This window comes from Anolis sagrei, chromosome X, assembly GCF_037176765.1.
Source record: "Anolis sagrei isolate rAnoSag1 chromosome X, rAnoSag1.mat, whole genome shotgun sequence".
In the NCBI taxonomy this organism is placed as follows: Eukaryota; Metazoa; Chordata; class Lepidosauria; order Squamata; family Dactyloidae; genus Anolis; species Anolis sagrei.
Window position 1 is genome coordinate 21,300,027 of NC_090034.1, and position 14,629 is coordinate 21,314,655.

The 14,629-nt window shown below is 43.4% G+C and overlaps 1 protein-coding gene, 1 long non-coding RNA gene and 2 other non-coding genes across 7 annotated transcripts in view; 1 reads left to right on the forward strand and 3 right to left on the reverse strand.

Moving 5' to 3' along the window:
- Window positions 1-1,921: 1,921 nt before the first annotated feature.
- LOC132781930 (uncharacterized) lies at window positions 1,922-12,532 on the reverse strand. 4 transcript variants are annotated; one of them, XR_010910544.1, is made up of 6 exons: window positions 12,476-12,531; window positions 6,734-7,286; window positions 5,218-5,261; window positions 3,904-4,592; window positions 3,072-3,115; window positions 1,922-2,602 (listed from the first exon to the last, which is right to left on the reverse strand). It is a non-coding gene; the product is annotated as an uncharacterized lncRNA (long non-coding RNA). The 4 variants fall into 4 exon arrangements; XR_010910543.1 differs by having other exon boundaries at window positions 3,072-4,592; window positions 6,751-7,286; window positions 12,476-12,532; XR_009632018.2 differs by having other exon boundaries at window positions 3,072-4,592; window positions 12,476-12,532.
- Window positions 2,919-3,006, reverse strand: LOC132782224 (small nucleolar RNA SNORD60). Its single transcript, XR_009632058.1, has one exon. It is a non-coding gene; the product is annotated as a small nucleolar RNA SNORD60 (small nucleolar RNA).
- LOC132782223 (small nucleolar RNA SNORD60) lies at window positions 5,070-5,159 on the reverse strand. The gene has a single exon (XR_009632057.2). It is a non-coding gene; the product is annotated as a small nucleolar RNA SNORD60 (small nucleolar RNA).
- A 346-nt stretch (window positions 12,533-12,878) lies between the features above and the next one.
- Window positions 12,879-14,629, forward strand: part of TRAF7 (TNF receptor associated factor 7) — a 36,399-nt gene continuing 34,648 nt past the window's right edge. Inside the window, exon 1 of the mRNA XM_060786496.2 lies at window positions 12,879-13,066. The gene's annotated coding sequence lies outside the window, so the exon portion shown is untranslated. The remainder of the gene's footprint in view (window positions 13,067-14,629) is intronic.

Sequence of the window (14,629 nt, forward strand, 5' to 3'; positions counted from 1 at the left end):
GAGGTGTTACCTGGCCCTGAATGTTTCCTGTCTGGAATTCCCCTGTTCTTTGAATGTTGCTCTTTATTTACTGTCCTGATTCTAGAGTCTACATAGGGACCACCACACACAGCGCCCAAACACAAATCAAGGAACATGAGCTCTTGATGAACCAACCTGGACACAGAATATTATTTGAGAACACAGAAATGCTGGACCACTCTACCAACCACCATGTCAGACTACACAGAGAAGCCACTGAAATCCACAAGCCATGTGGACAATTTCAACGGAAAGGAGGAAACCATGAAAATGAAAAAAAAAATCTCTAAAATCAGGACAGTAAATAAAGAGTAAAGAACAACACTCAGAAAACAAGGGAAATCCAGACGAGAAACCATCAGGACCAGCTAACATTTCCCAACAAAGGATTCCCCCAAGCAGGAAGAAGCCAGGCCTTGAAGCTGCAAGACCATTCAACATTATGTAATAGATAATGCTTCTGGAACATGGCTATACAGCCTGGAAAACTCACAACCACCCAGTGATTCTGGCCATGAAAGCCTTCGACAACACATTTATCATGTTTATTTATACCCCGCTTTCTCTCTCTACACAAGAGACTCGACGCTGCTCCTTTGGTGACTTTCTTGGGGTTTTCTGTCCAGGTGTCTTCCTTTCTCCCAGTATCTTTTAATTTAAAAAAAAAATGACAGTGAAAGTACAGAAAAGCCATGCTACTTATACATACAGAAAACAAATACACACTTCTACCTATAACTCTACAACCACCAATGTATGAGAATTCAAAGCAGATTTCTGGCTTCCCTTTAATCTGTCTCTATAAATGTAACATTTTTCTTCCACCTTATATCCATCAAATTGTTGAATTCTACTTGTTTTAACCTTAATACCTCAAAAAATTAGTATCTCAACTGGGTAGTTGTAAGATTTTCGGGCTATATGGCCATGTTCTAGAGGCATTGTCTCCTGACGTTTTGCCTGCATCTATGGCAAGCATCCTCAGAGGTAGTGAGGTCTGAGGATGCTTGCCATAGATGCAGGCGAAGTGTCAGGAGACAATGCCTCTAGAACATGGCCATATAGTCCAAAAAAACCTACAACAACCCAGTGATTCTGGCCATGAAAGCCTTCGACAATACAGTATCTCAACTTTTTAGGTGTCCAAACCTGCACATAAAGGATAAAAGGGTTTCCATTCTTTGAAGGTGCCCAGTGACTTATCTTTCAACAACATGGTTAACTTGCCCATTTCCATTAATTCCCACCTTTCCTGCCCAGTCTTCTGTAGTCGTTTATATATTTTTGTCCAAAGAGGTTGAGCGAGAGTGACTTGGCCCAAGACCACCCTATGAGTTTCTATGGCTCTTAAACCCTGGCTTCTCTGGATTGTTATTTAAAACTAAATAAACTAAATGCACCTTGATTCTTAGTGCCATGATTTATTCCAAGGGAATTTGTTACCTTTATTTGATGCTGAGAGAATATGACTTGCCTACTGTGTGAAGTCCCATTCTTGACACACACACACACACATATATAAATCCTACAGGTAAGGACCATAAATAAGTAAATGCACAGATTCCATATAGATAGCAATAAGTCAGAAATGACTTGGAGACACATAACCAAGATAAAACTTGTTACAGAGGCAATCCAGACAAATAGGAAACAGAGAACTTTGTCTTCCAAAGCCCCAACAAACCAGGTTTTGCTCCCATCCCATGGCTAGTCCTCTGTGTAGTGTAGTTGGAAGTGCTGCCATTGCACTCCATTGAGCCAGGTTTGGGAAATGTAGAAATCAGCTTATGTGCCCCAAATTGTGAATAATCCCACAGCAAAGAGAAATACTTCATACAATGTACACTTTGCTGCCTGACAAAAAGGGCTCCCACCTGCCCCAAGAAGAAATCCAAAGGCCTTATTGTTAGCATTTAAGTGCTAGCTTTCATTTATTTCGTATCAAAAGCATTGCATAATAAATAAGTATAAAACTGATAAAATAGATAATAAAATAAAGGAAGCACAGCTAAATAGTTTTAGACAGCGACCGCACCACCTGTAGCTTTAAACAGTTCTTTCTCTGTGAATGGGGCAGGGCATTGTGAGCAAGCATACAGATGCTGAGTTGTCCTGCTTCACAGTCACACAAGGTGGAGGATTCTTCTAGGTGATGCCATTTAAGCCAGGTTGTCTTTTGATCTGCCCACTCCGCTTCCGAGTCTGTTCAAGGACTTCCAATTTGCCCATTCTTGGTTTGCCCCTGGAGGAAGATCCTCTTGGAGGGCCATCCAGTGCCAGTTTGAGAGCTGATGTTTATGTATTGCTAATATGATTTTCTTCTTAAAGAGGGGCCCATGAGATCAAGACTCGCATAAACGAAGTGTCCCGCTGGGATCCAAAGTGAGTCCTTTTGCACATGAACCCTGGCACACAGCCTTCCTGCCATTGCTTAAACAGAAGTAAGGTGGCCATCTATAAGAGGTCTCTAAAGAGGGACCCTGAAATGTCTCTTCCAACTCGGCAGTCCCCTGCATCACCCATTGTTCCACTCCAGCCGTCTTAAAAAGTGGTCTGAGGGTTTGGCTTGCTGTTGCCTTCCCTGAAAAGTGGGAAACAAAAAAGATTAGTGCCAGTCATGCCATTTTGCTTTCTAATTAAGTTCAAATGCTATAACTAGTAAAGTCAGCTCTCCTCATTCACTTGAGGATGTCTGTGAATGAAAAACAATAAAAATACTATTTTATTTTAATCAAGAATGTATTTGTAAGTCCTCTTGCATAACTTAATGGTCAATGTCTGCTGGAGGCTGGACACGGAGCCTAGAGATTCCTAGAGAACACAAGCAAATCCGTCAAGATTCAAACCCACAAATGCGGAAGGCCAACTGTAGTGTATTAGAGGATTAATCCGCCTCAAAGCCTCAGCTCATGTCCATAATCAGTACACTGCGAGCAGTGTTCAGACGAGGTGTCAGAAAATAAATGGAAGAGCTCATCATGGGCTGGGGATTTCAATGGGGTGCAGGCAAAACATCAACCCTTTATTTATCTGTAAAAATGGAATCTTACCTCCGTGAAAGCAGGCTCTCATAATCCAGTTACCAAATGCTCATCTGGAAAAGAAGGAAGCAAACTACGCTGAGAAGGTGGGGGGAAAAAAGGCAAGAACGTCTCAAAGGTACAGAGGAGCAACGGCTTAACCCAGAAGTAATGCATCAAAATACTACAAATGGCAGAAGAAACCAGGTCATTTAGCCTTAGCAAGACAAAATGTGCTTTGGATGCAAATTGCTCTCTCTTGAAGGCATAAGATGCCTTCCATATTTAAACCTGCCAATCCGTTCTATGGGGACTGGGTTCAATACACAGATGCGTTTATAAAGATTGGGCAGCTGCTCTTTAAACCGGGGATGGAAAACTTGTGATCCTGATGGAAGGCAGAACACTTTTGGGTTGGCCTAATGCTCAAGGGCCACTTATTACTTCTTTTGAGGTTTCACTCAAGTTGAGAATAAAGGGGGAAAGACAGGAAAATATTGTATGGGGTGTTTCAAATAGATGGACCCAATTTCAAAGCAGTATATTTCATGATGTTAGCATGCTACAATTACACAAAAGGTCACAAAGGGGTTGATGAGTTATTGCACTTTACCCATCCCCCCCCCCATGTCCTGTTTTTGCACTAGTCTTGATCTGGCCCCTTTGTTGTTCATTTGTTCAGTCGCTTCTGACTTTTTGTGACCTCATGGACCAGCTCACACCAGAGCTCCCTGTCTGCCATCACCACCCCCAGCTCCTTCAAGGTCAAGCTTTAACAGTAATTTTTGCACAAATAATTGGGTGGCATTGGTTTTAATGCATTTGTGTTGTTTTGATCATTTTATGCTTATGTTTTGCGTACTCTGTATGTTGGTGTTTTACTATTTGGAAACTGCTCTGAGTCACGTTGCTGCGTTCCTCTCGAAAAAGAACGGTCCGTAAACTTTTTTATGTGAAACAGCACAAAACACAGTCACTTGGGGGAAATTGCACTCATTTGCTAGTTTCAGGGGAATTTTGCAATCCTCAGATGCGCATGTCGCAATGGCTAACTTCCCCGCTGAGATGAAACATGGCTTCGCCGCTAAAAAACAGCGGATGTAAGCCATCCGCATTCTGTAACATCACAGAATTCCATGCGCTTCCTTTTGTCTCCTGCATGAAGGGGCCACACCAGTTGCAATTGAACGTTGTTGCCTCGAGATGCGCCAGACGGTCGTGTGAGAAATGGCCAGTTCCCGGCTGGCGCAGCGAGTGGACTGGAGCGGGCTTTTCAGAAAACTCTCCCGGATCCGCCTCACGTTTTATTCCGAAGTGCTTGGCCGCCCTGTGCTCTTCCCTTTACATAGAGAGCCTGTTTCTTCAAACTGTCGGGTACCAGCGGCGAATGTTCTTTGGTGTTGGAGGATTGGTACCAAACTGCCCTCGAAAGGCACGCCACACCACCGTGACGGAGCCAGTCTTGCTGAACTGCAGGACGCAAAACACCTTATGCTTCAGGCTCACCATCTTGCAAAGGCAGTTTCGACGCTGCTGTCCTTACTACCTCCCCTAAAGAAAATGGGGGGAAAAACTATTAGTGCCCATCATATTGTTTTGATCTTTCAATAAGCACAAATACTAGGCACAGCCTTCCGCATTTGATGAGGTTAGAAGTAGAGGACCTCCATGAAAGTGTGTAGTTGAAAATTTAAAATGTGCTATGTTTTATTTTTTTTGGAATATTTTCACTCAGCTTCAGCAGTCTTACAAAGCACTAATGTGCCTTCAGACTTCCAATCCAATTAAGATGTAATAATTAACGTATTTTACACAAAAAAAAATACTTCAAGTCATCCAGTGCGACTCTAGGGCTCATAATAATTATATTTATTTATACCCGACTTTATCTCTCCCTTATTTAGATGCAGAAGCTGAACGGTGTTGCAAGCCTGAGAGATTCCTAGAGAAAGCAACCAAATCCGTAAACAATCACACCCACAAATGTGGAAGGCCAGTTGTAGTGTATTAGAGGATTAATCTGCCTCAAAGCCTCAGCTCATGTCCATAATCAGTTCACTGCAACCGCAGTGTTCAGACGAGGTGTCAGAAAATAAATGGAAGAGCTCATCACTGGCTGGGGCTTGGGAAGTGTCGCAATACCAGAAAGTCTGCCTCCTTTCCTATTTATGCTTACCTTTGCGAAGGCAGGCTGTCATAACCAGGTTTCCAAAAACACATCTGGAAAAGAAAAGAAAGCAAACTATGCTGAAAGGGAGAGAAAAGCTAGAACTTCTTAAAAGTATTGAAAAGCAAACATGATAGTTCTAGAAGTCAAACCTCATAATAATTATATTATTTATATCCCACTTTATATCTCTGAAAGGAGACTCATTTAGAGATGCAGTAATTCCATCCACACTTTAGATGCACATTCGTTCTCTTGAAGGCATGAAATGCCTCCTCGATTTAAACTTGACAATCTACTGTTGGGACTAGGTTCAATACATGGACATGTGTGGAAGGTTCGGGCAGCTATTCTCAAATTGGGAATGAAGGGAGAAAGGTAGTATGATATCATACAAGGCGTTTCTAAAGAACGGACCCAATTTTAACGCAGAATATTTCGTGATGGCAACAGGTTTCAATTAAAAAGTTACAAAGGGTTTAATGAGTTATTAAATTTGCTAAGCGTTTTATAAATGCTCCATTTTCCTTCCACCTGCTGCACAGACAGCATTGGTATCACCGGATTTCATACCAACACCGCTCAAAGGGGTCTTCTCCCACTGGAGCCATTTTTAAAACCCCTTTAATGCAATTTAGGTATTAAATTTTAAAAAGGCTTTTAAGGCAATTTAGACATTACATTGTTAAAAGAACTTTAATATGATTTATAAATTAAAATTTTTATCTAGAGTCTTTGGATAGTCCACTTTATCAGAAAAACACCTTCTTTATTTTACAAATATAATGATCTGCCTCAAGCCATGAGGAGAGGTGGGTAAAATAGAATTATTATTTGATATGCAACAAGATTAGTTAACAGCAAACAAGATCACTATGCTGGCTTTTGTATTGGACCACATGTCGGACACTTCCCAAGTGTCTAGGACTGTGTGATATATTGGCGAATAATGAATCAAGATCCAAGTAGGATGGCCTTTTGCAGCTGATGGTAATTTTATCAGTGCAGATTATTTTTAAGTGCAGGCCAAGGGTTTCAGCTACCACACCCAGTGTGCCGATCACCACTGGGGCCACCTTGACTGGCTTATAATTATTATTGTTATTGGTCTACACTATTATTGTTACTCTAGTTTACGTTCCCAACATACCCATGTATGTGTTCTCTAATGTGTTCTAAATATTTCTCAGAAATACTCATTCTCAGCTTTACGATTTTAGAGGTGAAACAAATGTTCACAATTTTATGAAAATAAAAAAAGAAAACTTTTTACATTACAATTTTTCAATGTTCTTGAAATCCTTTTGTCCATGTAACATATAATGGTCCCTGAGAACAACATGGAGATGGCGAGCACTTGGGTTTCACTGGGGTAATGTACTATCAGTACTGGTTCTGAATACCAATCTGGCAGAATGGCACCCTGGTTGTAAAACTCCTTTGGAGCATGAAGAAATTATTTGGGTAACCTGCTCTTGAGTGCAATACGTCTAACTAGAAAAACACTACTACATCAAGTTAATACCACTTGGATGACTGTGCCTTGTTAATGGTGGTCCCGGATGCCACTCTGCTACAATTTGAATGCCTTGACGTGACAGTGGCGGCAGATCTGGTCCGCTCGTCCAATAATAACATTAGACGGATCGTCGTAGTGAAAGCAGTCCAACGACACATTGGAATGCCTTGCCGCTCTCGTGGCTCGGGCCCTTTCCCGCTCGTTCTCAAGACGCCGCTCTCGTTGCTCTGGCGTCTCTGCGGCCCTCATGGCCCGGGCCCTTTCTCGCTCGTTTTGAAGTCGCTGCTCGCGTTTCTCTGCGTTCTCTGCCGCCCTTGTCCTGCGAGCTCTTTCTCGCTCCTTCTTCAGCCTCTGGTCGCGTTGCTCCACGGTCTCTGCCGCCCTCGATTTACGGGACCGTTCCCGCTCTTTCTCAAGACGCTGTTCGCGCTGTCCAGCTGTCTCAGTGGCCCGCAGTAATCTGACTTTCCTTGCTTTCGGAGTGACTGCTCCCAAGGAGGGTCGCTTTTTTTTAGGCATCCCGAAACACTTGGCAAAAGAAGCACAACTATCCTCTGCACTGAAACAAAAAGCAGTAATTGCTTTGTACCTGAGGGTCTGACAACACCTTATTATAACCTATAATAAAAATAACAAAACTATACCTAAAGCGTCTTTATATTCCACATACTGTATTTACTCATGTGCCATCGAATCTAAAGGATTCGCTGCTGAATGTAATGCACAGCAGCAAAAAAGGCACTCTTGGTCATTTTGCCCCAAAAAAGATGCACATTGCACTCAAAAATGAAAGTGTTGGGAGCACCAATGCTTCTAGCAATGGAAAGGAAAACCTTGGGGTGCATCTCTGTTGTAGAATGAATCTACTTTAATTGCCTTGGTTCAATGCTATGGAATCCCAGGAGCTGTAGTTTGACATGGTTCTGAGCCTTCTCTGCTAGAGTGCAAACTGCAAATCCTAGGATGGCGTAGCATTGAGGCCATTAAATTAGCTTCCCCTTTTGCTTGGGCTCAGCACTAAGATTGCCATATTATGCAAATCTAACCCGCATGCTAATTTTGGCAAGGTCATTTAGCCCCAAAAGGGGAGCATTAGATTCCATAAATAGGGTATAGCAAAGTCAAAGTATGTACGTTGTTTATACCAAAGGCGGCCTGTAGCGTGAAGAATCTGGGCCAAACTTGGCACACAGACCCTCCATTATCCAACTTAAAATGTCCTGAACTTGAATTTGTATGTTAAATTGGAACAAGCATATTCTTAAAGTGTAATGTCATCCAAAAATATTTTTATTTAAAGTGTTGAATTGCATAGGGAAAGGTGAAAACCCCTGGTGTTATGTTGCTATCTGTGCCCCGTTTAGAAAATTTCCCCTCACTTTCTGTCTCTGTGGTAATTGGATTTTGAAAAATTTGCCTTGTGGAAACAAGGATTGGAGATAAAGCTTCAGTTGAGACACCTTTCCCCCATGTTAATAACTCTCTCAGGAGTGAATTTCTCTTCTGAGGGCGAGATTTGTTTCGCTTCCTGTTGTCTCAGCCCCATTCTTCACTATGAGCTGTTTGGAAGTCAGATTACTTCTAACTCAGGGACTGCCTGTATGTGGATACAGAAATATCAAGAACAATACACTTCATGGGATTTGCAGAAATTCCCAGGAAGGTACAGACACACATATAATCTTTTGATATTTTCTGGACTGTTTTGGAATTTCTTGGACATTTCCATAATCTTTCAGAATCCCATGACAATTTCAAGAAACATCTAAAAACTCAGGCAGCCCAACAGAACAGCCTAAAAACTACTAGAAACGTGTGGGCCTTGTACTCTTCTGCATATTCAATGACTCATCTCCAAAAAAAGTGTCATACACCTATTGTGCTGGTCTACATCCATTAAGCCACGTCAGAGCCTTTTAAGTACAGACTACAAACATACATATTGTCACTATTATTATTGATTTTTTTGTGTCAAAAGCGACTTGAGAAATCGCAAGTCACTTCTGGTGTGAGAGAATTGGCTGTCTGCAAGGACATTGCCCAGGGAATGCCAGGGTGTTTTATCATCCTTGTGGGAGGCTTCTCTCATGTCCCACACAGGGAACTGGAGCTGACAGAGAAAGGTCATCCGCACTTTCCCCGGACTTGAACCTACGACCTGTCAGTCTTCAGTCCTGATGGCACAAGGGTTTAACGCACTGCGCCACTAGGGGTTCCTATTTATTGATAAATAGATAAATTTATATACCCAGTGTTGCTGGGATATGCATTTCCTAATGCTATTCATTAGAAACATTCATTATTAGCTTTATGGTTTTATAAACAGTTCCATTAGAAAATGCAGGCACGAACAGCGTACCTGTCCGAACGTATCTCCTTCTACATCCCACCTCAGAGTTTAAGATCTGCTGAAGGGGCCCTGCTCTCGGCCCCACCTTTATCACAAGCGAGACTGGTGGGGACGAGGGACAGGGCCTTCTCGGTGGTGGCCCCTCGTCTGTGGAATGCACTCCCAGGGGAGATTAGGTCATCAACATCCCTACTCTTTCAGAAGGAAGCTAAAAACCTGGATGTGGGACCAGGCCTTCGGGTAAGCTGGCAGATGTACAAAGACAACCAATGACGACCAGAGTAGGAAAGGACAATGACGATGCTAGATGGATTATGAATTGGTGAACATTGACCACAAGCTGATTTTATTGCTGCTAGTATACTGTTTGATTGTTTTATAATGAGTTATAACTGTTGACATCATATGGTAAATTTGTATATTGTATATTGTACTGTATTTTGTGAATTGTTAGGCATCGAATTGTGCCTTTTGTAAGCTGCCCTGAGTCCCCCATAGGGGGTTGAGAAGGGCGGGGTAGAAGCACCCCAAATAAATAAATAAATAATAAAAATAAAATAAGTATATAAGATAATTTCTAATAAGTTGTAGCAGACAATGCATAACCAGGCAATGTGAAGTACTTAAGGTAGCTGTGAATAAATGATTGTTGCTACTAAGCCACATCCTCAACTTCAGAGAAAGGGGAATTGCCTTAATTTATAAACCGTTGTCCTGAGCAAGTCACTATGTTCTGGCCTAGAGTCACACTCTCTCAGCCTCAGAGGAAGGAGCAGGCAAGTGATTCAAATGTACCTTGCCACCACTTCCCTCTCGTTTTAATACAACCAATTGCCTCCTTGACTGGCGAAGAATAATCGTAAGAGTTGGAAGAGACCCTCAGGGCCCATGTAGTCCAACCCCCTCCTGTTTTCACGCAAGAAAAGCCTGCACTTTGATATGTACATTTCCATTAAACGTCTGTAGGATGGATGCCCTTTGCTGTGCTTTGACCTCATGCAGGCCCTTCTCTAGAAAACAGCATTTTGTCTGTTTTTTTCTCCTTTACCCTCTTGTGCTTGCATCTGAGTGTTACACACACGCACATCTACAGTAGTCTCGCTTATTCAACATTCTGTATTATCCAACGCAGTCTGCCTCCTGCCCGGATCCATAGGTATTTCAATACATTGCGATGTTATGGTGCTAAATTCGTAAATACAGTAATTATTACACAACATTACCATGTATTGAAATGTTTTTTTTCTGTCAGTTTGTTGTAAAACATGTTTTGGTGCTTCATTTTAAAAATCTTAACATAATTTGACATAATTTAATAGGCTTTTCTTTAATCCCTCCTTATTATACAACATTTCTGCTTATCCAACGTTCTGTTGGCCCGTTTATGTTGGATACGCATGACTCTACTGCATTTATATATGCATCGCTTTTTAAATTTTAGTTAAATCCCCACCAGTGCTTTAAGTTGGGCAATGGAGCCAAGGTCCATCAGGCCATGGAGGAGCCTTTGTGGATCAAAGAAAGATACATATTGATACATAAATACTAGAGGTGTGCATTAATTCGTATTAAATTCTTTAAATTTTGTACTTACAAGGCAATATTCGACACATGGGCGTGGCCTGCGCCAAAAATTTAAGAACCTAAACTTATCCCATATTGTTTTGTCTTAGTTTTGTAAATCTCGGAAGGCTCCCAAAGTCAGTTTCCTTTTCAGTGCATGGAAGCGAAGCAAAGCCAAAAAGGCTACCTCAGTGCCTTGCCTGTTATCTAAATTAATGGAGCTTCAGCATTAGGAGCAGGAAAAAGAGGGAGCAGTGTTTGCTGGGAACAGCACAGAAGTCTGAGAAATGTATTGTCGAAGGCTTTCATGGCCGGAATTACTGGGTTGTTGTACGTTTCTTGGGCTATATGGCCATGTTCTAGAGGCATTCTCTCCTGACATTTCGCCTGCATCTATGGCAAGCATCCTCAGAGGTAGAGAGGTCTGGTGGAACTAAGAAAATTTGGTTTATATATCTGTGGAATGACCAGGGTAGGACAAAGACCTCTTGTCTGCTGGAGCTAGGTGTGAATGGCCATCAAATGCTAATCAAGGTGGTCAGTTGCCCAGAAGCTTCAATTAATCCTACCTGTCAGCAGCCAGGTTGCTTACCGGAGCGGCGTACTGGGAGCATACAACTCCTCTGTTACGCCAACTCCACTGGTTGCCGATCTGCTACCGAGCACGATGCAAAGTGCTGGTTTTAACCTTTAATACTCTAAACGGCCCAGACTACCTGTCTGAACGTATCTCCTATTACAAATCATCACAAAATTTAAGATCATCTGGAGAGGCCCTGCTCTCGATCCCATGGCCGTTTGGTGGAGTCGAGAGACAGGACTTTCTCAGCAGTGGCTCCCTGTCTGTGGAATTCCCTCCCCAAAGACATCAGATTGGCCACCTCCCTCCTGTCCTTTAGAAGGAAACTCAAGACTTGGCTGTGGGACCTTGCATTTGACCATTGAATAGCTGCTTGTAGGAAGACGACATAAGCAATTTCGAAGTGACAATAAATTGGTCCGGACCCAGATTTTAATTGGCGTGTTTTAACAACAGCTTATTTAATGTTTTGTTTTCATGAATTTGTTGATTGTTCTTATCATTATGATGGCACCGGATGGTGTTTGCTGTGAGGCCGCCCCGAGTCCCACCTTGGAGTGAGAAGGGCAGGGAACAAGTATATGAAATAAAATAAATAAATCATAGAATCAAAGAGTTGGAAGAGACCTCATGGGCCATCCAGTCCAATCCCTGCCAAGAAGCAGGAATATTGCATTCAAATCACCCCTGACAGATGGCCATCCAGCCTGTTTAAAAGCTTCCAAAGAAGGAGCCTCCACCAAACTCTGGGGCAGAGAGTTCCACTGCTGAACGGCTCTCACAGTCAGGAAGTTCTTCCTCATGTTCAGATGGAATCTCCTCTTTTGTAGTTTGAAGCCATTGTTCCGCGTCCTAGTCTCCAGGGAAGCAGAAAACAAGCTTGCTCCCTCCTCCCTGTGACTTCCTCTCACATATTTATATTTATTTATTTATATTTATTACTTCTAGTAAGTACATCTGTGTGCTGGGCTGAGAAGAAATCCCTAAATTGATGGCCCCCATGCTATAGGGGAAGCATATTAATTACTTTAGAGGCTGGATGGCCATCTGCTAGGAGAGTTTTGATGGTACTCTTCTGCGGAAGAAGTAGGTTGGACTTGATGACTCTTGGGGGTCCCCTCCAACTCTAGGATTCTATGAAAACGTAAATTGGTTAATATTAGTTTCTATTGGTTAATATAAGAGTCATTCAATGAGATCAAAATCAAAGCGTTAGCCATATTGCCGTGCCCCACCGTCAAGAAAGAAGACTTACCACTCTTCAGCCGCCAAGGGAAAAGGAAGGCACGAGCAGCTTCATCTCCTTTTATAAACTCGGGCGGCTTCCCTATTGGCTCGACTCTGTCCAATCAAATCGCCCCATATCGGGCCATCGGCCCTCCTTCAGCCAATGAGCGTTCACCACTTTAAAACGCTCTCTTCCTATTGGTCGGAATCGTCCGCCGTTCCACAAGGCTGCGTCCTCTCCTGTTCCCCTTCGGAGGCCATTTGATTGGTCGCGTGAGGGAAGAGAGGCCGTCCCTGAGAAGCAGGCCCCCGCGCGGGCGCTGATGGGAGTTGTAGGGCGGAGGCGCTCCAGCCGTGAGGGAATTCTATGAGCCGGAAGGGACAAAAGAACTACAACTCCCATGCAAGAAATTTGTGGCGGAAGTGGCGTTGCATGGCTTCCGGCGTCTGTGAAGAGGTGATGGAGAAGGGGACGGCGGCAGCGGCGGGAGGCGGTGCGGCGCCGGCACGAAGGAAGGAAGGGCTGTCATGAGCCGCGGGGGGGCTTCCCGGCCTGCAGGGCCGCCGCTACCTCTTTCCCGGCGCCGCCGTCCGCCAATTTCTCCTCAGCGGCCCACAGGTGAGGCGGAGGGGCGGGGCCAGGCCCGGAGGGGGCGGGGCCTCCTGCAACACTCGTTCTGCCTCCATTCCAACTCCCAACAAGAGGAGAATGATGGGGATACTTATATAATACTAGCTTGGGGACCCGGCGGTGCCCGGGTTACTAGAGAAAGTGGGTAATGGGGGTTCTGTATGCCAAGTTTGGTCTTTATTGGTCATTGGATGAGGGTTGCATTGTTTTCAGGAAGTGAGTGAAGGTACGTGAAGTCCCATCATCCATGGTCCACCCTCCTCCAAACAGCAGCAGGATATAGAATCGGTCATTGGGTCTCTGTGTGCCAAGTTTAGTCTATCAGTCATTGGATGAGGGTCGCAGTGGCTTCAGTAAGTGAGTGAAAGTACTGCAAGTCCCATCATCCGTGGTCCATTCCCCCTTAGTACTGCATCAGGATGTAGAGTGGGTCATGAGTAAGTTTGGGTCTGGTCTGTGATTTGTAGAGGCTACAATGTTCTGTGGGAAATGAATCGGGTGAAGGTACTGCAAATCCCATCGTTCGTGGCACATCCTGCCCTAAACCGCACCAGGTTTTAAAGTGGGCCATTGGGCCTCTGTGTGCCAAGTTTGGTCCTGATCCGTCATTGGTATGAGCCACAGTGCTCTAAGGAAGTGAGTTAAAGTACTGCAAGTTCCGTCATCCATGGTCCATCTTCCCTCAAACTGCACCAGGATGTAGAGTGGGTCTTTTGGGGGGGGGGGTTCTGTGTGCAAAGTTTGGTCTTGTTCTGTCATTGTTGGGGGCACAAGATATTTTGGACTTCAACTCCAACCATTCCTGACAGCCTCAGGCCCCTTTCCTTTTCCCTCTGCTACCTCGGAATGTTGAGGCTGGCCAATCAGAGACCATATGCAAATTGTACCACAGTGGCAGCCAATCAGAACGCTGCCACATACACCTCCCTCCACATACAAACACTGACTTTTATTATATACGTAGGTAATGATAAGATACTATAATAATATTAATATGATGAAAATGTCAGGATCAGATACAAGCTCCAGAGTTTGGAAAATGTCCTCTTCCCTTTGATAATATAATAATAATATGAGGATTTAAAAATAGAACTGCAAAGACTCTGGCACAAGCCAGTCAAGGTGGTCCTAGAGGTGATCGGCACACTGGGTGCAGTGCCTAAAGACCTTGGGCTGCACTTATACACAATCAGTGCTGAGAAAATTATCATCTGCCAGCTGCACCTTACTGGGATCTGCACGCATCACACAGTCCTAGACACTTGGGAAGTGTCCAACGTGCGATCCAATACAACAGCCAGCAGAGTGTCTGCTGTGGACTCATCTTGTGTTTCCAATAATAATATAATAAAATTATATTATTATAATAGAATTTTCTCCCCATGAGGCCAAGCCCAAAAATACAATACAGCACAATAAAATACAGAATGCAGAGAACAAAAAATTACATCAGAAAATAGTAACAGTAGCAAAATAAAATAAATAAAGCAAATTAACACAATATAGAATCGAACAGGATGGGCAGGCCAAGATAATAATAAGATAATATGA